The 23,900-nt window shown below is 46.7% G+C and overlaps 1 protein-coding gene across 2 annotated transcripts in view; it reads left to right on the top strand.

Annotated features, from left to right (window-relative positions):
- The first annotated feature begins 5,457 nt into the window (after positions 1-5,457).
- LOC122372372 (beta-1,3-galactosyltransferase 5-like) overlaps positions 5,458-23,900 on the top strand; it is an 86,382-nt gene continuing 67,939 nt past the window's right edge. For both annotated transcript variants that reach the window (XM_043349493.1, XM_043349492.1), the window contains exon 1: positions 5,458-5,612. The gene's annotated coding sequence lies outside the window, so the exon portion shown is untranslated. The remainder of the gene's footprint in view (positions 5,613-23,900) is intronic.

Raw genomic sequence — 23,900 nt, 5'->3', positions numbered from 1 at the left:
TATCTTAATTACATTTGGTGGTGCAAATATTTTTTTCTTCCATGTCCCGATCCCGGGTCGAATTTTTCTCTCCTATGGATAAAAAGTGCAGAGATGTGTTGCTCAGTTAGTGAGCTACAGCGTAGTATAGCGACATTTTTATGTAAGCTGCCTATTTTTTCATACTGTGCTAGTTTCCACGAAAATCCGTGCATACACTGACCAATATTTTTTCTTCCATGGCCAGATCCCAGGTCCAATTTTTATCCGCTATGGATAAAAAATGCATAAATATGTTGCTCAGATGGTAATCTACAGCGTAGTATAGCGACATTTTTATGTAACTACCCTATTTTTTCATACTGTGCTCATTTCCACGAAAATCCGTGCTTACGCTGACCAACATTTTTCTCTTCCATGGCCAGATCCCAGGTCCAATTTTTATCCGTCATGGATAACAAATACATAGATATGTTGCTCAGATAGCGAACTACAACGTAGTATAGCGACATTTTTATGTAACTTCCCTATTTTCTCACACTGTGCTCATTTCCACGAAAATCCGTGCTTACACTGACCAACATTTTTTTCTTCCATGGCCAGATCCCGGGTCCAATTTTTATCCGCCATGGATAAAAAATACATAAATATGTCGCTCAGATGGTGAACTATACCGTAGTATAGCGACATTTTCATGTAACTTTCCTATTTTTTCACACTGCGCTATCACCCATCAAAATCCGTGCTCTCACCGACCTTAGTTCTCTGGCGTTGCCGATAGGCGGCGCTGGCGTCGCGTCCCGCGCTATGGCCGCGCCTGGCGCATAACGAATGTTTCTCATTAAATCCATGTAAGACTCCTAACAAAAACGTATTGCAGAGAAAGTAATTTTCACGCTTTGACTGGGGGGGGGGCAAATGTTGGCTACTGGGGGGGGGCAATCCGCTCGACTGGGGAGGCAATTGCTCCCCCCCCCCCCCCCCCCAGTTAACATGTTAACCCGCGCGGGGCTGGGGGGGTAAATTTTACCCCCCCTCGCGAATCTTTGCGATATCTCAAAAACGGCGGCGCGCAGCGCCGCCAAACTTTTAGTACCTTTTCTTACATCAATTTGACACGTTCCCTGAAAATTTGAGCGAAATCCGTCGGAAAATTTTTGAGAAATTGACGTTTTAGTGACGTCATGTTCGCCATTTTCGCCTCAAAAACGGCAAAAGTTCAAACGCCGCTAACATCTTCATTTTTAAAGGAATCAAGACGTAACAAAAAAGGTTATACGTAATTTTACTTTGTCTATCAAATGGCTATCTCGGTTTTTTGAAAATTTTGGATTTTGGCATAAATTTTTTCAAAAAACTGACTTTTTTGGGAAAATCATTATAAAATCCAAAATTTTGAGTCTTTCGAAAAAAACGGAATATATGTCAGAGAAGGGGTCTATGTGCACCTACATACCAAATTTTAGAAGAATCGGTTCAAAAATGTGGGAGTTATTCAAAATTTTATGACGTCACGACACACAAAATTTTTGAAAAATGACTTTTTTGGAAGTTCTAGACCTCGTACGGAAACAAAAATAGCACCATTCGATTCGCCGTGAAAAACTGCATCAGATAGACACCTTTTTAGGCCTTAACAACCAACTTCAAAATTTGACCTCACTTGACCTGACCTTGACCTGACCTCGACCTGAAATTCATCCAGAGGTGGTCCATATCACTTATTGAGTGTGCCTATTGAATTCTATGAGTAAAATGACCCATAAAACATGTGTCGCACATGCCCTTTTCTATATTTTGTTTTTTGGTGACCTGACCTGACCTGACCTGACCTTGACCTTGACCTCTGAATGATATTGTATGCAACGAATGTTGTCTTGGTAGCCTAAGAACACGTTTTGGGCGATCAGTCTCAGTCCATGACTCCATTCTTCGGCAACTACGGTGCAAGGCCGATACCGTAGAAACTTGCAATTTGTACCCTTGACCTGACCTTGACCTTGACCTCAAACTTTAAATTAAGTACATGTTTTTAGTAGTTCGTGATGAGAGCTTTCGATTGGCGTTTGAATTTTCCAAATCGGACCATTAGTTCGGGAGATAACAGGGGGGGGGGGGTAAAATTTACCCCCCCCCCCCAGCCCCGCGCGTTCGGCTGGAGACCCCAGCCCCGCGCGGGTTAAGGCTGAAACAGACTCTTTCCGCGCTCAGGAAATCGCATGCGAGAGCCTATTCAAATACATTGCAATTCTTCTCGCATCAATCGCTTGCGGAAGGTGCGTGCGATTGATGCGAGCGTGCTCCATGTATTTGAATAAGCTCTCGCATGCGATTTTCTGATTGCGGAAAGAGTCTGTTTCAGGCTTTAGACGAGGTCCTGGGTCGTGACCGGTAAAAGGAGGTACGACGTAAAAAAGGTCTGGTGCTATACGGCAGCTGAGTTGGTTCACAGCTAAACAGCTGGCATCGTACCACGCAGTATATGCCGTCGGCGTCGAGCGTGTGATTGTGTCCGGTCAGCCTGAGTACAGACCATTGGACCCCGAGCCTGCCAGCGGCACAAGCACGAAACGAGACGAGCCGATTCGTTTGCCCTCCCCGCTATTCGCAAAATCTGGAAGACGCCGTCTTTGTTAACGAGCTGTGTCGCTGATGAATGAATGGCATGCGCATTGAGCCCGGCATGCCGGCATTAACCCGCGCCCCAGTGGCGGTCTCAGCCAACTTCGCCCTAGTGAGGGGGGGCATATGTTACCACCCACCTCTAACTCAAAAACTAAGAGGGCTAGAAAGACGCGGTAAAAAGCAGTCGATAGCTCTCAATGCGTACGTTTGAAAGTATTTCGGTCATTTTTCACCTTAGAGCAATATTGGGGTCACCAGAGGTCATCAAAGGTCAAAATTTGCCAATTGTCATTATATTTTTCAGAAAACATGCCGCTATCTCAGGAACTATGGTAGCTAGAATAACGCAGGGAAAAGCAATCGATAGCTTTTGAACTCTTCTTTTGAAAAGGTCATTATCAATATTGACCTCAGGTCAACGGTTTGGCCTCCAGAGGGCAAAAAGTCCAAAAATAGCTGTTTTTACGAAAAGTGTTTTTCGACAATAACTTTCGACTACAAAAAGTCACGACATTTCTATTGCCAGAATCGTGTTCCTCTCGCCGAGACGCGTCGAATGAACTATAATTTGACCTTCAAAGGTCAAGTTGAAAATTTGACCTCAGGTCAAGGTCATGACCTTACCGGAAAAGGTCATGTTGCATATCAGTCGATGCGTCTCAACAAGGCAAACACAATGAGACCATCCCCAGCGTTCTATCTATCTCTTTCCAATCGCGAGTTATTGGCAAAAAACTGTTTGTAGCCTCAAGTGACCTCGGATGACCTGTCTAGAGGCTATCAGCAAAAATGACACCTTGGTCATCACGAGTGGACTAAATCATTGTGATTCTGAAATATTTGGACTGTTCCGATGCGTACACACGGATCTAGAGGCATTTTCATTTTTCTCCATTGACTTGTAATGGAAAGGTTTCGCCACTGACCTGACCTTAGGTCACGGATATAAAAAATCCGGGATATACAAATTGTAGGCGCCCATAACAGCATGCAATCCACCAAGTTTGAAACCTTTCTGACAAACACTGCAAGCTGGACATGATTGCAAACTTTTTTTTAGGCTTGGTCAGTTAACTTGACCTGGTGACCTGACCTGACATGACCTGGGGTCAAAAATTTCATACATTGTCCAAAATTGATGTACCAAAAGCTACCCCAAGCGGCACGGCGCTACGCGCCGCGGTTTTTTATTCACACGCAAAAAACGCGACAGGGTGGTAACATATGCCCCCCCCCCCCCCCCACTGGGGCGAAGGTAAAACCACTTGGAGTGATCGTGGTTGAATGTACAGTATTGACTTGGCTATCGCAGACAGTTTTGCAATATGCAATGGTCACTTTAATTTAAATAAATCAGGCAATGGGGAATGTAAGCATCCGCTTGCATTGCGAGGGAAACGGGGACGACATCCGACAAAAAAAAAAAAAAAACGAGGGAGGGTTCTCTGTTGTGGGGGAAGACATCCCCTGCCATTGGGCGTAGTACTCGCAAGTTGCGGTCAAGTTGCGGTCCTTCCACTGCACGTGATGCGGCGCAGCGTAGTCTTGCTAGAACTGATATAATCCATGGTGTGTCAAAAGTGGAAATAGCCGGTGCGCCGTCTGGCAACCCGGCAGCCCGCCGCCATAGGGAAATTCATGCTTTTTGTCGCTTTTTCGCTCCTTATGAGTCACTTGATCTAATTAGAGCTTAACTAGGAACGAGGCGGGTCACTTACACGTATTCGGGAGCCGAATACGGTGTTTTGGAGCCAATACCTGGGAAACCCTACCCGCCCAATGCGAGTTTTTAAGAGTCTGCATGCCCAAATTAACGTTGAGCGCGGCTGTTTTCGGTCGGTTTTCCGCGACCTTGTGGCGAAATCGCCTTATTTATTCAACCAGGGTGGGCTAATTCGCTTAACTAGGAATGAGGCGTTGAAGAGAATTATTCAAGGAATAGAGCTATGCAAAAATATTTTTTGTATTGTTAAAACTGTATCCGCCCTCGAACGATAAATATTGTTGACCCATCAGAAACACATCCCCTGGAATGTGTTTGGACTTGGCTGGATCTAATATTAGCGAGTATCTGCTAATGCAGTTTCATGGCTTACACAGTACGCACACAAGCATACATACTTCCTGCCCTTGGTTATTCCTCACTTGAATGAAAATTTTGCTATAATAACTATTCCAAGCAGTTAACAGGTTTTAGTGCAGTGCCAAGTCGGAACCGTTCAGCGCCGCCAGTCTCCCAGGCGGCGCGTAACGGCCGCCGCCGGCCGCCGCGCCGCCGCTCTGGCAGGGTGTTTGACTTCACATCTCTGTTGCTAGAAAAGTTGTGGACCGATTTACTTGATTCTTGCATGAAAGATCCGCCATTCAATTCTGAGCAAATAACAAAAATTTGACGTCAATTGCACGATCCGCTGCCCATATTGTGGTACTGCCATCTATTGACAAGGCTGGCGAACTAAAGCCGGGCGGCTATTTCCACTTTTGACACACCATGCCTACCGCTAAACCCTTTCCTAAAGGTTCTAGACCTGGTCTTTCAGGGTGAATAATCAAGCAAAATGCGGCGGACGTGCGACATCGTGCCCCCACTTTTCGAGTCGAGCGCGTAATATAGGGAGAAGGTAAACATATGTAATATGCATAAAAGTGTACTACATTGCCGTGTTTTGAGATAACGCTGTTACATCAATGCAAAAAATGGCATGCCTGTGTCAGCTTGCCACGAAACAGATTAAACTTTTGATGGATAATTTTGTATGGCGCACCCTGTATTTGCCATTTATCTACCAAAGTGGGCCAGCCAGTCGGCGCCGCTTGAGCTGATAGGGGTCGGTTGACGTCGTCCCAGAGTTGGCATTTGTGACGTCACAGACAACGGGCTGGCGTGCAGCAGGCCAGCATCAGTTTCAAAGGTTACGGGAGATTGGCCAGAAGGCGGACAAACTGTGCAGGGAAGTCCTGCACTGCTGACCTGCAGTCTGAGCCAGCCGGTCACTCACTTCGGTCCGGTAAGACATGCTTTTTGTTCTTATACAACGAGGGCTTGATAGCTGTTATTGGCAGGGGGTTGTTTTTATCCACTTTTCACTCCTCAGGTTTTTCGGCAATATCTCCTAAATCGCTGGAGCTAGGATACTGATAGTTTCTTATTTTTCATAAAACTAAATTGGGCACATTCCCAGAAACTTTCGAGCTCATAACCTTAGCAGGGGTAGTTCCAGGACATCGGAAATCGTGAGGTCCTTTTCGTGAAGAGAGTCATTTGGGTGAATATCACGATGCTGATGCATTATAACTGAATACACCAGTTTTGCAAACAGCGGACTGAAAGGTATCATATAATAGCATATACGAGTACACAGTGATTGTGCATCTTTTTTAATTTTTTTTTTTTTATGATAGGCGGTGCCAGGCGTCTACAAAGGGGAGCTTAATATTAACCCTTCGCCCTGGCAGGGCATTATTCATAACACGGCCTGGCAGGGGGAGGGGTCGATGCGACCCCCCTCGCGATTGGCTTCTATGGCACCTAGAAACACAAAATTTGATAGGTAGGTGGGCCCCCTGAAGTTCTCGCCTCAGTGCAAATTTGGTTGCTCTAGGTCAATATTTAAGGGGGTTTTGGGGGGTATAAATGTAAAAATTTCACTAAAAACAGGTCAAAAGTTTTTCGCTCATAACCTTTGATTTAATTAAGATAGAGCAAGAAAAGGCACCAGTGAACTCAGCACGTCAAGGCACGTCGAATGATATACTTTTTAGCTTGCTCAAGTGTACTTAAAGTTTTTCTTAATTATTAAGTAAACTTTCATTAATTAGTTAAGTTCAAGTTTACCAAATTGCATCATATCGCATATCATTCGATTCGGCTGATCACCAGGAACACAATGACACCATTTTTTAGCTCTAGCGTCATTATGTCCCAAGTTATTGGCAAAAACGTCATTTGACCTCAGTTGACCTCATTTGACCTGACCTATGGATAAGTACACAAAACAAAGAAGCATTAAGTGACCTGCTGTTACGTACTGTGGTTTCAAAGCACAAAAGTGATGGAACGAAGCGGATATCTCCAGTATATTTTCCTAATTTAGTATTGTCCCCCAGGCTTAATCCGCGACCTGGTGGGGGGCTATTTTTGCCCCTCTCCAGACTTTTCGATATATCTCCAGAACCGCTGCGCTGATCGTCACCAAACTTTCAGTACCCTCCCGGACATCAATTGTACACATTGTGACCAAAAATTCGTCCAAAGGCTATGATAGGTTGGCCAGAAATGACGTCAGAGTGACGTCATGTTCTGCCGTTTTCGACCCAAAAAAAGGGTTTCACGGGAAGAGCTGTCAGGCCTATAGCTTTGCAAATACAGAAAAATGATAAAGACATAAAAGCTGTAGAATTGACAGGGCTACAAAACTATTATCTCGGATCTTTGGAATTGTTTTGTTTTGACCCCAAAAATCAAAAAATATTTTTTTTATATATAATAATAATAAAAAAAATCCAAAAAGTTTTTCGAATTTCGCAAAAAACGGAATATATGTGATAGTCTTTCATTTTATGCAAAACTATCAACTTTAAAATTTGACCTTTTTTGGACTGACCTTGACCTGACCTTGACCTGAACTTCACCAGAAAGTGACCTAAGCCGTACCTGATAGTCTTATAACCAGCACCATTGTGTTGGAAATGAAAAATTGGCCATAAAACATGCATCACACAACCTTAGTAAAGTTGGGCTCATGTGACCTGACCTGTGAAGTGTGACCCTTGGTGACCTGACCTGTGACCTGACCTGGTATTGTCAGTGACCTCTAATAGCAACATATCTACTAGGCAACTGACGCCCTATCGCTGATTCTCGATAAAATGCGTTTTCCTCGGTGTTATAGCGCATTCCCTAGAAGACCCGTGAACGGTGAAATATTTCATCTTTGACCTGACCTGTGACGTCATCGGTGACCCCGAGGTCAATGAAATTTGGTTACTTGGAACAAATTTGACAGGCCTTTCAAACGCCGTTTGAATTTTGCGGATCCGTCCAGTAGTTTCGGAGATACGAGGGGGGGGCAAAAAATAGCCCCCCCACCAGGTCGCGGGTTAACATTACGACGTAATGACCTCTAACTGACCTCAGGTCAATGACCTCAAAAAACCCGAACTATATGTTATACAACTCGGTGAACTTAGCACACCCTGAAAGTTTGAAGGAAATCAGTCCAAAACTGTGAGTTGCACAGGTGTAAAAAGAAAATTGAAATTTGACCATGACCTTGTACCGGTTTTTCTGACCTGGTGACCTGACCCAAGGTCACCGGACCTGAAATTTTCAGGTAATATGTAAAAAGATTTCCCCATAGGCTGTGTCAAATTTGGCGGCGCTGCGCGCCTCCGTTTTTACGCTATCTTCGAAAAACCTTAGGGGGGTCACATCGACCCCCCTGCCAGGGCGAGGGTTAACCCGTGCCCAGAGGGGGACATTTTACACCTTACCTTGTGTTTTTTCTTGATTAGAAAGAAAACGGCGGCGTCACAGCGCCACCAAATTTTCAAAACCTTCCAGAGCATCAATTTGACACCTTCACACAAAATTTCAAAACAAGGGTCACCCTAAGGTCAGGAGTTATGGAGGTCAATCTGAGGTCATGTGCGAGCAAAAATGAGCAACAAACATGACATCTCGAAACGCTCACAAAATCTTGTTAACAAGCACTTTCCATGAGTCCTTTATGTGGTCGTGTAGAGAAAAGACGGCGCTATAAAACTGCAAGCTTCAAAATTTTCAAAAACTTTGGGATTTTTACCCAAAAAATAAAAACGTTTTTTTTAGAAAACAAAACAACTTAATCCCAAAATAAATCGAATTTCGAAATAATCGGAATATATATGATATTACCTGCGCCCTTCTATCTAAATACCAAATTTTTGATCGATACCTCCTTTTTTGGCGCCGAGTTATAGCGAAAAAAAAACTGTTCAAAATTGATAAAGTCAATTTTTTACTCAATTTTTAGCAATTCTAGACCACGTAGCGCAAAAGTTTTCATATCTCAAAAACTACACATCGGAGCGACTAACAGCAAACAGTGTTTGATAGATCGTTTAACCCGCGAGTTGCTGGGGGGGCGTTAAACGCCCCCACTTTTTTCGCCGGGCCATAGCATAAAAACGGCGCGCCACAGGCGCGCCAAATTTTAGGTACCTGTAGGGAATTGATTGAAGTGTATTGTGACAAAGCTTTTAAAAAATCGGTCGGAAAATTTTTGAGATATCGAGGTTTAAGTGACGTCATGATTTCTGAGTTTTCGGCCAAAAACGGCATATGTTCAAAAAATCATATAAAATCACGGAATAGACATACAGACAAGCCGTAAACGCCATTAGACTGCCAATACCATGAACAATCAAATGGCTATCTTCGATTATTGATTACCGTTCCGCAGTTTCAAAAATCTTGAACTGAATCTTGGCAATTTCTCGTGACTACTTCACGACCATGATACATGCATTTCTTAAATTGAACTTTTTAAGCCAAACACGTACACATATGATAAAATAAATGTCACCATCGTGTTCTACGCTCCAAATTACCCATAAAACACGTGTCACAGGCTGCGAATATCAGTTTTGATTTTCGGGGATATGTGCCTACCCGGTTGACCTGACCTTGACCCTGGCCTATGCTTGACTGACCCCTACATGGAGCTGACACTCTTGTAGACCTTATATGATGGATTGTGCACCGTTTTGACAGAGTTTATGACGAGAGACGCCCATTGCGAAGTCCTGAAGTCCATGCTACTGAAAGCCCGATTTCAGGTGTTTGACCTGACCTTGACCCGACCTGTGACCTCAAAATTCAACTTTAAAGTACTCATCTGAAGCGTCTCGTCGCGTTCTTTCGTTTGCCGCCTCGTGCGTTTCGCTGCGCCTATTGGTTCTCGAGTTATCGGCTGGGGGCGTTTAACGCCCCCCCCCCCCCCAGCAAACGGTGGGTGGCGAAATACCCCAGCAACTGCCGGGTTAACCCTATTCTCGGCGGGGGCCTTTAAGGCCCCCCTTCAGGTTTTTCTTGTGCCATTGCCAAACGCCGCAGGACTGAAAGCTCATACTCGGTGACTTTTTCTAAACATTCATTGCGCACATTTTGACAAAAAAAAGTTGCCGGGTCAGGTCAGGTCAGGTCACCAGAGGCGGTTTGGTGACCCCACCTCAGAAAAGTTTGCAATCACGCCAGAGCTAGAGTTTTTGACCGATCAATTTCTTCTCTTCAGGTTTTAGTTAGGGTACTAGTATGCGCAATTTGTATCTCTCAGAATTTTCATATCTGTGACCTGAGGTCAGGCCGAGGCCAGACTCGTGACCTTTATTTACATTGCAAGCCTATGGGAAAATATTGAAACGACTCCTGCTTCGTGTAAACGAGTCAAAACCACCCAATTCTTTCAGTATTATGGAAGATTATCTCATCGGTGATGATCCTGGTGCCGCTAATTGACAGGGGCACCGGCAAAGGTCATCTGAGGTCATGTGACGTCATAAATCGTTTTTCTGTCAATAAATCACGACATGATGGTGCTTAAGACTTGTAAGTGGTACCAAACTACTCGCCTGGTCAAGGCGCGTCGTTTGGTATGCAGCATAACCATACCCCACAACCTCATTGATGAATGACCTGACCTTGACCTCAGGTCAAATTTCAGATTGACCTGTGAAGGCCATCACATACTTATTTCGCATCGCCTCGACGAGAGCAACAAAAAATGCATTGGTTTTATGTCTCTATGTTTCTTAGTTTAACCCGCAACCGCCTGGGGGTCGGATCCGACCCCCCCCCCCCCCCTCCGTTTTTCTTGAATAACTCAAGAACCGCTTACGTTATCAACTTGAAACTTCGCATACCTTCTCCCTCATTAATTTGACGTTTCCTGTGTAATTTGTAAGAAAAAATTTCCAAAAGCTTTTGAGATATATCGATTTTAGTGATGTGACTACATGGCGTTTTTAGTCAAAAAGTGGTAAATGTTTAAAAAATCGCCAAAAATCAGAGCTTGAAGCAAATTGCAAATTAGGGACATGAATAGACGCAGCTTAATGAGTTCTTAAAAATGGCTGTCTCGGATTTTCCATAAAATGTGGTTTTTACCCCTAAAAAATCAAAAACTATATTTTTTTGGAAAACAGCTAATAAAATCCAAATTTTGAGAATTTCCAAAAAAAAACGGAATATATGTTATAGAGCTCTATTAGAACATTACAGGTCCAAACTTTCAACTTTCTATCTTGATTGTTGACCCCCAAATTGTAAAAAATAGCTCCAACATGCATAGTGCATGGTGACGTCATAAGCATTTTCGTGAATTAGAGGCACTTCTGAACATCGCATGTGAAAACAAATGGCACCACTAGATTCCTGGGACAAAGCCAGGGATACGGAGCCGGAGCCGGAGCCGGAGCCGGAGCCGCCGGAGCCGGCATATTTTGCCCGGAGCCGGAGCCGGAGCCGGAGCCGTCAAAAAAGGGGGCGACTCCGGCTCCTTTTCTTACGAGGAAACAATTGTTTACCTAGTTCGGTTTGACAGTACAAGGCGTAAAACAATGTGGTATTCAAAATAGCTGTTTATACAAATACAGAAGCAACGTGTACCAATCCCATCGCCTTTTTTCTTCCACCCGTATTTAATTGATCGCATAGGAGATGTACTGAGTTCTGTGACTGAGTAGAAGCCGGAGCCGGGGCCGCCGGAGCCGGAGCCGCCGGAGCCGGATCATTTTACTCGGAGCCGGAGCCGGAGCCGGAGCCGCAATGACATTTCACCCGGAGCCGGAGCCGGAGCCGGAGCCGATTTTTTTCTCCGGAGCCGGAGCCGGAGCCGGAGCCATCTGAAATTTCCACGGCTCCGCATCCCTGGACAAAGCTCGTCTAGAAAATAGCATTTTTATGTCAAAACTAAAAGGTTGAAAAATTGACCTTTTTCTTAGCCCTCGTTTAGTTATGTATGGTATAAACGATTTTTTATGCTTTCAATGCACACTTATCACCAGCACAGTGACTTGGGGTCACATATAACCATTACCATCGGATTTGGCGTGAAAAATAAGCCGTGTCGCATGCCCATGTAGCAGAAAGTGAAAACCGTGAACTTTCGTGACCTGACCTGACCTTGACCCGTACTTAGTATGACCCCTATACGCACATGGTACCTTCACTAGGTCTTTGAGGTCATTTTTGGTGAGTTTCGAGCAGCAGCTATCGATTCCGCTGTCCGTAAGCCTAATCATGCAAAACCCCAGAATTTGACCTTTGACCTGACCTTGACCCGAGTTGACCTCAATCTTAAAATCTTAAGAGTGCTTTGGGAAGCTCTCGTAGAGACCTTTCGAACGCCGCCTCGCGGGGCTCGATGCGACCATTGGTTCTCGAGATAACAGGGGGGGGGGGGTCGGATCCTACCCCCCCCCCCCAGGCTGTCGTGGGTACGGAAATAGCCCAGGCGGTGCCGGGTTAAAAGTTATATAGGTAACTAATTTTAAAACATTTTATCGTTGATGACCTCTGGTGACCTCAATATTGACCTGACCTAAAATTGCTTTATGTAAAAGTTTTAGATCTTTAAACGACCTATCAAACGCCGTCTGCCGTTTGTCGCTGCGATGTGTAGTTTTTGAGATCAGAAGGGGGGCCGAATCGGCCCCCCCGCCAGTTTCTTGTTCCGGCGGAGCCGGCCAGGAATAGGGTTAAAGATCTACAACTTTTACACAGAACATTTTCGGGTCAGGTCAATATTGAGGTCACCAGAGGTCATCAACGATAAAATGTTTTGGAATTATTTACTTATATAGTTTTTAACCCGGCGGCCGCTGGGCCTCCGCGCCACCCGCCGGCCGCTGGGGGGGGGGGGGCATAAAGTTGCCCCCCCTTTACTTCTGCGACGATATCGTCGCAACGCGAAGAGATAGAGAAGCGAAACTTTGCACACATCTTCCTGAATACCTAGCCGAGGTTGTGTCCAAATTTGGTGTCGATCCCATTTGAAATGACGTCACAGTGACGTCATAAGTCAAATTATAGATTTGCGACTCTCATATTCCTCACGATACATCACATATATGGGACCGAATATAAAGGGCCGATTATTGGTCAGAAACTAGATGGAAGTGTAGTAAGATGTTTTAGGATGACAGCAGGTGCTGTCTAGTTCATTTACAGTCGAGTTTCATGCTCAGCGTCATCAGAAACGGTCCATAGCGGAAAACAACAAAACTTTATGACGTCACTGTGACGTCATCTTAGGTGCTACAACCACCAAACTTTCCTCAAACATTGCCTAGGTATTCATTTGAAGCTATGCCAAGTTTCACGTTCGTAGCTCATCAGGTTTCGGAGATATTTCACAAAACGTAAAGGGGGGGGCAACTTTATGCCCCCCCCCCAGCGGCTCGTGGGTTAACACGCGCACCGACGGGGGGCGGATATCCGCCCCCCCCCCCTGAGGTTTTTTTGCGAATAGCGGAAAAACCGCGACGCGTAGCGCCGCGAAATTTTGTACGACTATTTTCTCATCAATTTTACACATGGTGTGCAAGTTTGAACCTCCTAACTTTCAAGGTCAGGTCACCAGGTCACTTTGAATAACCCAACCTCGTCACTTTTTTGCAACTTTATCACTGTGCCAGAGCTACAGTAGATGTCGGAGGTCTTTGAAAGTCGCAGGATATTATTAGGTCACTAGTAGCTACAATTTGGTGATCTCGGAATTTTGATATCGGTGACCTAAGGTCACGTCAATTTATCGACTTCCTCATTATGAGTCCGCTATTCGCAAAAAAACCTCATGGCGGTGGGGCGGATATTCGCGGCCCTGGTGGCGCAGTCGGTTAAGGCGTCGACCCGCGGTGCGGGCGGTGCCGGGTTTCGGGTTCGATTCCCGGTTCCGCTCGTTCCGCGGGCGTCGTCCCCGGCTGCGTCACCAGGTGTGGGGTAGGCTCCCACTTCAGCCGTAGCCTGGGGGTTGGGGAATAGGACGGCGGGAGGAGCAGGTGCTCTCTCCTATAATTGGGACAAGAGCCCGTTGGAGAGAGGTCCGACTAAATAAAAAAAGTCAAAGGGGGAAAAATCAACTCCATGTTTTAACCACTAAAACGGGTGGGAATGGCCCGATATACCATACACGACTTCATATACGATCAACCTTCACTACGAAGAAATAGTATGCAGTGCTCTAGCGAGGAACATCTTGATTCATATATACCATTCGATGCGGATTGACGAGATAATTACGATGATGCCCTTAGTTTGTTCCTATCTTGACTAATTCGAAAGTTATTCGAGAAAAACTCTCCATATATAGCGTGCCATTTTGACTTTTTTGACCCCTGTGACGTCATCTTTGACCTGACCTGAAAATGACCTGTGTAAAAATTGTAGACCTTGTCTGTGCGTATCCGATGCCGTTTACCGCTTGCCGCTATCATGCTTCCTTCTCGAGATCTCAGGGGGGAGGGCGGTCATCCGCCCCTCCCCACGTCGGTACGAAGTTGGCGCAGACCCCCGTCGGTGTGCGTGTTAAACTAAGAAACATAGATATATAAAATTTATGCATCTTATATTGCTCTCGTCGAGGCGAAGCGAAATAAGTATGCGGTGACCTTCACAGGTCAATCTGAAATTTGACCTGAGGTCAAGGTCAGGTCATTCACCAATTAGGTTGTGGGGTATGGTCATGCTGCATACCAAACGACGCGCCTTGACCAGGCTGTTACGAGATGTACTATATTCCACACTTGTGTGCACGGTTAACGCCGGTGGTCAAATCATCGGTACGAGAAAGTAGATAGATACCTTTGTAGGTACTTTACGAGACAAAATTCAAGGATCATTCCAAAGACCGAACAACTTTCACCCTCAATCTAGGTTTCGCAATCTACAATCTAGGATGTTCAATGTATAATCTAGGATGTACAATCTAGGCTCAATCTAGGATCGTTTTTCACCCAGACTTTCCCTTTTTCTAGTTCCACACATTCCGTCTCAAAACTCAGGCTCCAAAAACACAACGCTCGCGATTTGAAGCGTGACTAAAGGAAATCGGTCTTCCATTTTAGAATCCACATTACAGGCGAACAGTTTAGTACCACTTGCAAGTCTTTAGCACCATCATGTCGTGATTTATTGACAGAAAAAAAAATATGACGTCACATGACCTCAGATGACCTTTCCCGGTGGCCCTGTCAATAAGCGGCATCGGGATCATCACCGATGAGATAATCTTCCATAACCCGCGCCCCGTAGGGGGGGGGGGGCGAAACGGCCCCCTGTCCTTTTCCGTCGATATCTCCTAAACGTGGCTAGAGATATCGCCACCAAACCTTTAAGACCCCTCCGGGCATCAATTTTACACATTTTGATTAAAATTTGTTCCAGAGGCTATGAAAGGTTGGCCACAAATGACGTCAGAATGACGTCATGTTCTGCCATTTTCGACCGAAAAAAGACCTTCGCGAGAAGAGCTGTCAGGCCTACAGCTGTGAAGATACAGAAAAATGTTTAACCCTCGCCGGACCTATTGGTTTTCTACATACGCGCCGGCCGAGGGGGGGGGGGGCGGGTACGACCCCCCCCTCGCCGTTTCGCCCCTGGTGGAGCTAGCGCGTCGCGGAAAAAACGAGCGTGTGCGCCGTTACGAGACGCAGAGATTGGTACCCGATTTTAAGGTCCTAGGTCAACCGGTGACCTCTGAGGTCAGGTCAAGTGCCCCAGGGTACGGTTCAGTTTTTGGTGAATAACTTCGCAAAAAACGGCCGCAGAGCCGTGATTTTGGCAGCATCGTGTTCGCCTTGATCAGGCGCGTCGAATGATATGCTTTTTGTCCGGGTCAGGTCAACTTGGGGTGTTGACCTCAGGTCAAGGTCAGGTCAGCACCCCCAGGTCACGAAGTTGGTCGAAAGAGGTCATGTCGCATATCATTCGATTCGGCAGGTCTTCCTGAGTCCATTGGTGGCTTTCCCGACTCGCTAGCTCAATTTGATCGGGAGTTATTGACGAAAAACTAATATGACCTTGATGACGTCATAAATGACGTCACAGAAGGTCAACATTGCAAAAGTGACGCATCTAACCTTGCAAGGAGTGCGTCAAATCACGATTCTGTGTGCTTGAGATAGTTGGAGATCGTTCCCGGCGCCAGAATAGCAGTTTGAATTTTTCCCCATTGACTTATAATGGTGAGGTCACGAAAATGACCTGACCTCATATGACCTTTAGGAAAAATCCGAGATATACAAGTTGTGAGACTCATAATGGATACTAGATCCTGCAAGTTTCATTTCCCTGTGACATCTCCTCTGGCAGTGAGGGCGTTGAGAAGTTGCGACATCTGAAGACCGTGCAGAGGTTCACTTATGACGTCATAGGTCAGTGACCTGACCTGACCCAAAAATGCGGTTGGTGTCAAAAGATGCGGCTTGGATCAAAGGTCAGGTATGCCAAGTTTCAGCTCTCTATCGCCAGCGTGTTTGGAGCTATCGCGAAAAAACCCTATGGCGGCCCTGGTGGCGCAGTCGGTTAAGGCGTCGACCCGCGGTGCGGGCGGTGCCGGGTTTCGGGTTCGATTCCCGGTTCCGCTCGTTCCGCGGGCGTCGTCCCCGGCTGCGTCACCAGGTGTGGGGTAGGCTCCCACTTCAGCCGTAGCCTGGGGGTTGGGGAATAGGACGGCGGGAGGAGCAGGTGCTCTCTCCTATAATTGGGACAAGAGCCCGTTGGAGAGAGGTCCGACTAAATAAAAAAAGTCAAAGGGGGAAAAATCAACTCCATGTTTTAACCACTAAAACGGGTGGGAATGGCCCGATATACCATACACGACTTCATATACGATCAACCTTCACTACGAAGAAATAGTATGCAGTGCTCTAGCGAGGAACATCTTGATTCATATATACCATTCGATGCGGATTGACGAGATAATTACGATGATGCCCTTAGTTTGTTCCTATCTTGACTAATTCGAAAGTTATTCGAGAAAAACTCTCCATATATAGCGTGCCATTTTGACTTTTTTGACCCCTGTGACGTCATCTTTGACCTGACCTGAAAATGACCTGTGTAAAAATTGTAGACCTTGTCTGTGCGTATCCGATGCCGTTTACCGCTTGCCGCTATCATGCTTCCTTCTCGAGATCTCAGGGGGGAGGGCGGTCATCCGCCCCTCCCCACGTCGGTACGAAGTTGGCGCAGACCCCCGTCGGTGTGCGTGTTAAACTAAGAAACATAGATATATAAAATTTATGCATCTTATATTGCTCTCGTCGAGGCGAAGCGAAATAAGTATGCGGTGACCTTCACAGGTCAATCTGAAATTTGACCTGAGGTCAAGGTCAGGTCATTCACCAATTAGGTTGTGGGGTATGGTCATGCTGCATACCAAACGACGCGCCTTGACCAGGCTGTTACGAGATGTACTATATTCCACACTTGTGTGCACAGTTAACGCCGGTGGTCAAATCATCGGTACGAGAAAGTAGATAGATACCTTTGTAGGTACTTTACGAGACAAAATTCAAGGATCATTCCAAAGACCGAACAACTTTCACCCTCAATCTAGGTTTCGCAATCTACAATCTAGGATGTTCAATGTATAATCTAGGATGTACAATCTAGGCTCAATCTAGGATCGTTTTTCACCCAGACTTTCCCTTTTTCTAGTTCCACACATTCCGTCTCAAAACTCAGGCTCCAAAAACACAACGCTCGCGATTTGAAGCGTGACTAAAGGAAATCGGTCTTCCATTTTAGAATCCACATTACAGGCGAACAGTTTAGTACCACTTGCAAGTCTTTAGCACCATCATGTCGTGATTTATTGACAGAAAAAAAATATGACGTCACATGACCTCAGATGACCTTTCCCGGTGGCCCTGTCAATAAGCGGCATCGGGATCATCACCGATGAGATAATCTTCCATAACCCGCGCCCCGTAGGGGGGGGGGCGAAACGGCCCCCTGTCCTTTTCCGTCGATATCTCCTAAACGTGGCTAGAGATATCGCCTCCAAACCTTTAAGACCCCTCCGGGCATCAATTTTACACATTTTGATTAAAATTTGTTCCAGAGGCTATGAAAGGTTGGCCACAAATGACGTCAGAATGACGTCATGTTCTGCCATTTTCGACCGAAAAAAGACCTTCGCGAGAAGAGCTGTCAGGCCTACAGCTGTGAAGATACAGAAAAATGTTTAACCCTCGCCGGACCTATTGGTTTTCTACATACGCGCCGGCCGAGGGGGGGGGGGGCGGGTACGACCCCCCCTCGCCGTTTCGCCCCTGGTGGAGCTAGCGCGTCGCGGAAAAAAACGAGCGTGTGCGCCGTTACGAGACGCAGAGATTGGTACCCGATTTTAAGGTCCTAGGTCAACCGGTGACCTCTGAGGTCAGGTCAAGTGCCCCAGGGTACGGTTCAGTTTTTGGTGAATAACTTCGCAAAAAAACGGCCGCAGAGCCGTGATTTTGGCAGCATCGTGTTCGCCTTGATCAGGCGCGTCGAATGATATGCTTTTTGTCCGGGTCAGGTCAACTTGGGGTGTTGACCTCAGGTCAAGGTCAGGTCAGCACCCCCAGGTCACGAAGTTGGTCGAAAGAGGTCATGTCGCATATCATTCGATTCGGCAGGTCTTCCTGAGTCCATTGGTGGCTTTCCCGACTCGCTAGCTCAATTTGATCGGGAGTTATTGACGAAAAACTAATATGACCTTGATGACGTCATAAATGACGTCACAGAAGGTCAACATTGCAAAAGTGACGCATCTAACCTTGCAAGGAGTGCGTCAAATCACGATTCTGTGTGCTTGAGATAGTTGGAGATCGTTCCCGGCGCCAGAATAGCAGTTTGAATTTTTCCCCATTGACTTATAATGGTGAGGTCACGAAAATGACCTGACCTCATATGACCTTTAGGAAAAATCCGAGATATACAAGTTGTGAGACTCATAATGGATACTAGATCCTGCAAGTTTCATTTCCCTGTGACATCTCCTCTGGCAGTGAGGGCGTTGAGAAGTTGCGACATCTGAAGACCGTGCAGAGGTTCACTTATGACGTCATAGGTCAGTGACCTGACCTGACCCAAAAATGCGGTTGGTGTCAAAAGATGCGGCTTGGATCAAAGGTCAGGTATGCCAAGTTTCAGCTCTCTATCGCCAGCGTGTTTGGAGCTATCGCGAAAAAACCCTATGGGGGGGGCGGCACCCGCCCCCCCCCCTCGGCCGGCGAGGGTTAAAGCATAAAAGGTGTAGAATTGACAGGGCTACCAAACTACCATCGCGGATTTTTAAAATTTTAAAGTTTTGACCCCCAAAAATCAAAAAAGCAATTTTCTGGATATAATTGCCAAAAAATCCAAAAACTTTTTTGAGTTTCAAAAACACCGGAATATATATGACAGTACCTACCGTCTTCTATCTACATACTAAATAAGATCAATATCTTGTGTTTTGGCCAAGTTATAGCGAAAAAACTGTTAAAAATGGTGACGTCAAATTTTCAAACTCAATTTTTTACAATTCTAGACCACGTATAGTAAAACAAAGACCACGATTAGACTCCCCGTGACAAGGTGCATCGAATTGATACCCATTTTATGTAAAAATATCAACTTTGAAAATTTGACCTAAAATGACCTGACCTTGACCTGACCTTCACCAAAACGTGACGTAGGCTGTCCCCAAAGGCTGCCTAACCCACATAATCGCATTTGTCATGTAAAATGGACCATAAAACATGTATCACACGACACTTTCATATTGTGAACCCCCGGTGACCTGACCTCGCAGTGACCTGACCTGGTATCAGAGACCTCAGATAGCAAAGTATGTGTTTGACGAACAATGTATCATCGACGGTTTTCAATAAGTTACCAATTTACTCGATTTCACAACACATTTCTTGAAATGCCTGTAAACGGTGAAAATCTGACCTTTGACCTGACCTGTGACGTCATCGGTTTGACCTAGGTCAATGAAATATTGTCACAAGGTAGTTCCCGGGTGGGGCTATTGAACGCCGTTTGAATTTTGAAAATCGGCCGGTAAATTTCCGAGATCTTAGGGGGGCGAAACGCCCCCCCCCCCCTACGGGTGGTAGGGTCCGCCGATGGCCCTACGGGGCGCGGGTTAGCCCTCGCCAGAACTATTGGTTTTCTACATACGCGCCGGCCGAAGGGGGGGGGGTACGACCCCCCCTCGCCGTTTCGCCCCTGGTGGAGCTAGCGCGTCGCAGAAAAACGAGGGTGTGCGCCGTTACGAGACGCAGAGATTGTTACCCGATTTTAAGGTCCTAGGTCAACCGGTGACCTCTGAGGTTAGGTCAAGTGCCCCAAGGTACGGTTCAGTTTTTGGTGAATAACTTCGCAAAAACGGCCGCAGAGCCGCGATTTTGCAGCACTGTGTTCGCCTCGCTCAGGCGCGTCGTATGATATACCTACTTTTTGTTTGGGTCAGGTCTACTTAGGGTGTTGACCTCAGGTCACGGTCAGGTCAGCACCCCCAGGTCACCAAGTTGGTCGAATGAGGTCATTTTGCATATCATTCGATTTGGCAGGTCTTCCTGGGTCCATTGGTGGCTTTTCCGACTCGCTAGCTCAATTTGATCGTGAGTTATTCACGAAAAACTAATATGACCTTGATGACGTCATAAATGACGTCGCGCAAGGTAGACATTGCAAACGTGACGCATCTAACCTTGCAAGGAGTGCATTTAATCACGATTCTGTATGCTTGAGATAGTTAGAGATCGTTCCCGGCGCCAGTTTTCATTTTTCCCCATTGACTTATAAGGGTGAGGTCACGAAAATGATCTGACCTGATATGACTTTAAGGAAAAATCCGAGATATACAAGTTGTGAGACTCATAATGGATACATAATGGATCCTGCAAGTTTCATTTCACTGTGACTTCTCTTCTGGCAGTGAGGGCGTTGCGAAGTTGCGACATCTGAAGACCGTGCAGAGGTTCACTTATGACGTCATAGGTCAATGACCTGACCTGACCCGAAAATGCAGTTGGTGTCAAAAGATCCGGCTTGAATCAAAGGTCAGGTATAACAAGTTTCAGCTCCATATCACCAGCGTGTTCGGAGCTATCGCGAAAAAACCCTATGGGGGGCGGCACCCCCCCCCCCCCCCTCGGCTGGCGAGGGTTAACTCGTCACAACCGTCACCTCAGTGCCTCGGGCCGTGACCCGTTAAAAGGGGCTCACAATTCGTATGGTGCCGTGGCTCTCAAACCAACATAGAACAGTTACCGGGGTTACATGAGCGATCCGTTCCAAATACGCACTACGCTAATGCGCATCAGCTCCCCACAAACGTATCTACGGCACCGGTTACATGAGACTAATTCGTTTTATCTACGTCAAACGGATCTTGTTTGGCTCACCCGGGCTGACTCCTCGACGGCCGGTAATTCGTATCACAAACGGAATAGGATTAGCGTACAGTCATGGCGCAGTTGCGGCATTTACCGGGACGACTGAACTAAATTTTAAATACTTACTAGAGGTACAGGTTTGCGCGATAACTGTATGTTTTGATTAATTATATGTGACGGATGCATTAGTTTGGGTGAGTAGCTTGTATTTTAGCTGTATTATTTGGGTAGATTTGGGTAGCTGTTTTTAATATAATAGCGATAGTTGCGGAGTGTCCAAGTCTTTTGTATGTTACGCCCTTTTTTTAACTCAACCCTACCCCTACCCTACCCCTACCCTACCCTACCCCTACCCTACCTACCCTACCCTACCCCTACCCCTACCCTACCCTACCCTACCCTACCCTACCCTACCCTACCCCTACCCCTACCCCTACCCCTACCCCTACCCCTACCCCTACCCCTACCCCTACCCCTACCCCTACCCCTACCCCTACCCGTACCCCTACCCCTACACTACACTATACTACACTACACTACACTACACTACACTACACTACACTACACTACACTACACTACACTACACTACACTACACCACACTACACTACCCTACCCTACCCTACCCTACCCTACCCTACCCTACCCTACCCTACCCTACCCTAGGCCCTATTTTAACTCAACCCTACCCCTACCCCTACCCCTACCCTACTCCTACACTACACTACACTACACTACACTACACTACACTACACTACACTACACTACACTACACTACACTACACTACACTACACTACATTACATTACACTACACTACACTACCCTACCCTACCCTACACTACCAGCGACAGTCCAAGTTTCAGCTAAATCGGCCCAGAAACGGCTGAGATGTTGCAAAAATAAATTAATTGTATTTACTGGCAAATCCTCTTGGCCATCGGTGCCTTGTGTCGGCCTTCGTTGTCAAAGGTCAATGACCTGTCGGCCCACTCCACAGTTTTTTAAGCGAACAACTGAGCCTAAAGCACGGCCCTCTGCTCGGCGCCGGTCGCGGCCCCACCACGTGCACACCGCTGAACCAACCCCCTCGAAAATTTAATACGACAAATGAGTGCACGCGTCCGACTTGCAGTGAAAATTTCACCCCCGTAGCCCTTACCGTTCCTGAGCAATAGCGTGTTTTTGCCGATTCTAATGTTAACCCTAGGGGCACGCGAGCACGCGCCGCGGGCGCACCCCCGGCCCCATCATGTCCAAAATTTAATACGAGCTACGTGTAAAGGTGGCCCACATCGCTGTAAAATTTCACGGCCATAGGTCAACAGACGCCGCCGCAATAAGCGCCACAAAGTGCGTACGTCGCACACGGCGTGGGCGGCGGGGTACTTTTTAGGATTTATAATATAGACTAGAGGTACAGATTTACGCGATAACTGTATGTTTTGATTTATGTTATGTTACGGGTGCATTAGTTTGGGTGATTGACTTGTATTTTTATCTGTATTATTTGGGTAGATTTGGGTAGCTGTTTTTAATTAAACTGTAAGGCGGGCCCGGGCAGCGCTTGTCGAACAGCACTGCGGATCCGAAGGTTGGGACTTGAATTGTGAAAAACCGCCCGCCCGCCGCAAAACGCAAACACCGCAAAACGCGCAAAACGCCAACGCAAACTTCGCAAAAAAGAAACAATCGCCCGCCCGTCGAAAACCGCAGAAAAACGCAAAAAAAACGCAAAAAACACCCGTCCGCCGCAAAACGCAAACACCGCCGCCGCAAAAAAAGCCCGCATCGCCCGCCGCCAACCGCGAAACGCCGCAAAAAACGGCCGCCCGCCGCAACACCGCAAATAACGGCCGGCCGCCGGCAACCGCAAAACGCCGCAAAAAACGGCCGCCCGCCGCAAACCGCAAAAAAAACGGCCGCCCGCCGCAAACTGCCGCAAAAAACGGCCGTCCGCCGCCAAACGCAGACACCGCAAAAACACCCGCAACGCCCGCCCGCCCGCCGCCAAACACAAACACCGAAAAAAACGCAAATACCGCCGCAAAAAAACGCCCGCAACGCACGCCCGCCCGCCTACCCTACTCTACCCTACTCCTACTCTACCCTACTCCTACTCTACCCTACCCCTACTCTACCCTACTCCTACTCTATCCTACTCCTACACTACCCCTACTCCTACACTACCCCTACTCCTACACTACCCCTACTCCTACACTACCCCTACTCCTACACTACCCCTACTCCTACACTACCCCTTCTCCTACACTACCCTACACTACACTACACTACACTACACTACCCTACCCTACCCTACCCTACACTACACTTGTAACGTGGCGCCCCTCGTGCTTCTTGGTGTTGGTGAAGCAGACTCAGCTCCGAAGAAAACTCAGATGTCAGTTGTTTCTTCTATTCAGCCAAGCAGGGGACACGCTATCATGACGACCCGGTGGATCTTGCGCCGCCCTAGGACAGAGGTCTTGATGGTACAGTGCCTCGGTCCGAACTGAACTGCCCTAACCTAGCGACAGTCAGCTTTTATACGCGCCGGTCACGTTGCTGGCCTCGTGATCCCTTTGTCTATACGATGGTGAGATAATACAGATGCTACCTAACATATACAAAGCGTTATTACAAAAAATAGCAGTGCGTACACTGGAGACAAAAAGCAGAACACATCTGTCATAACAATGCCGCGTACTTGTCAGTTAACGCTGGGTGTGGCGCATGTTGACCCCATACTTCTTTATACATCTGTCGACGTTTGAAAAGAACAGGAAGGGCGAGTTCGCTTTTATACACCTGTCAGTTTGATAAGAGCCAATTATAAACAGTCCCATCATAATAAACCGCTTCACGGAACGGGTGTGTCTCGG

Source organism: Amphibalanus amphitrite, unplaced genomic scaffold (assembly GCF_019059575.1).
Source record: "Amphibalanus amphitrite isolate SeventyFive unplaced genomic scaffold, NRLGWU_Aamphi_draft 001352F_arrow, whole genome shotgun sequence".
Taxonomy (NCBI): Eukaryota; Metazoa; Arthropoda; class Thecostraca; order Balanomorpha; family Balanidae; genus Amphibalanus; species Amphibalanus amphitrite.
This window is presented reverse-complemented; position numbering and strand designations above follow the sequence as displayed.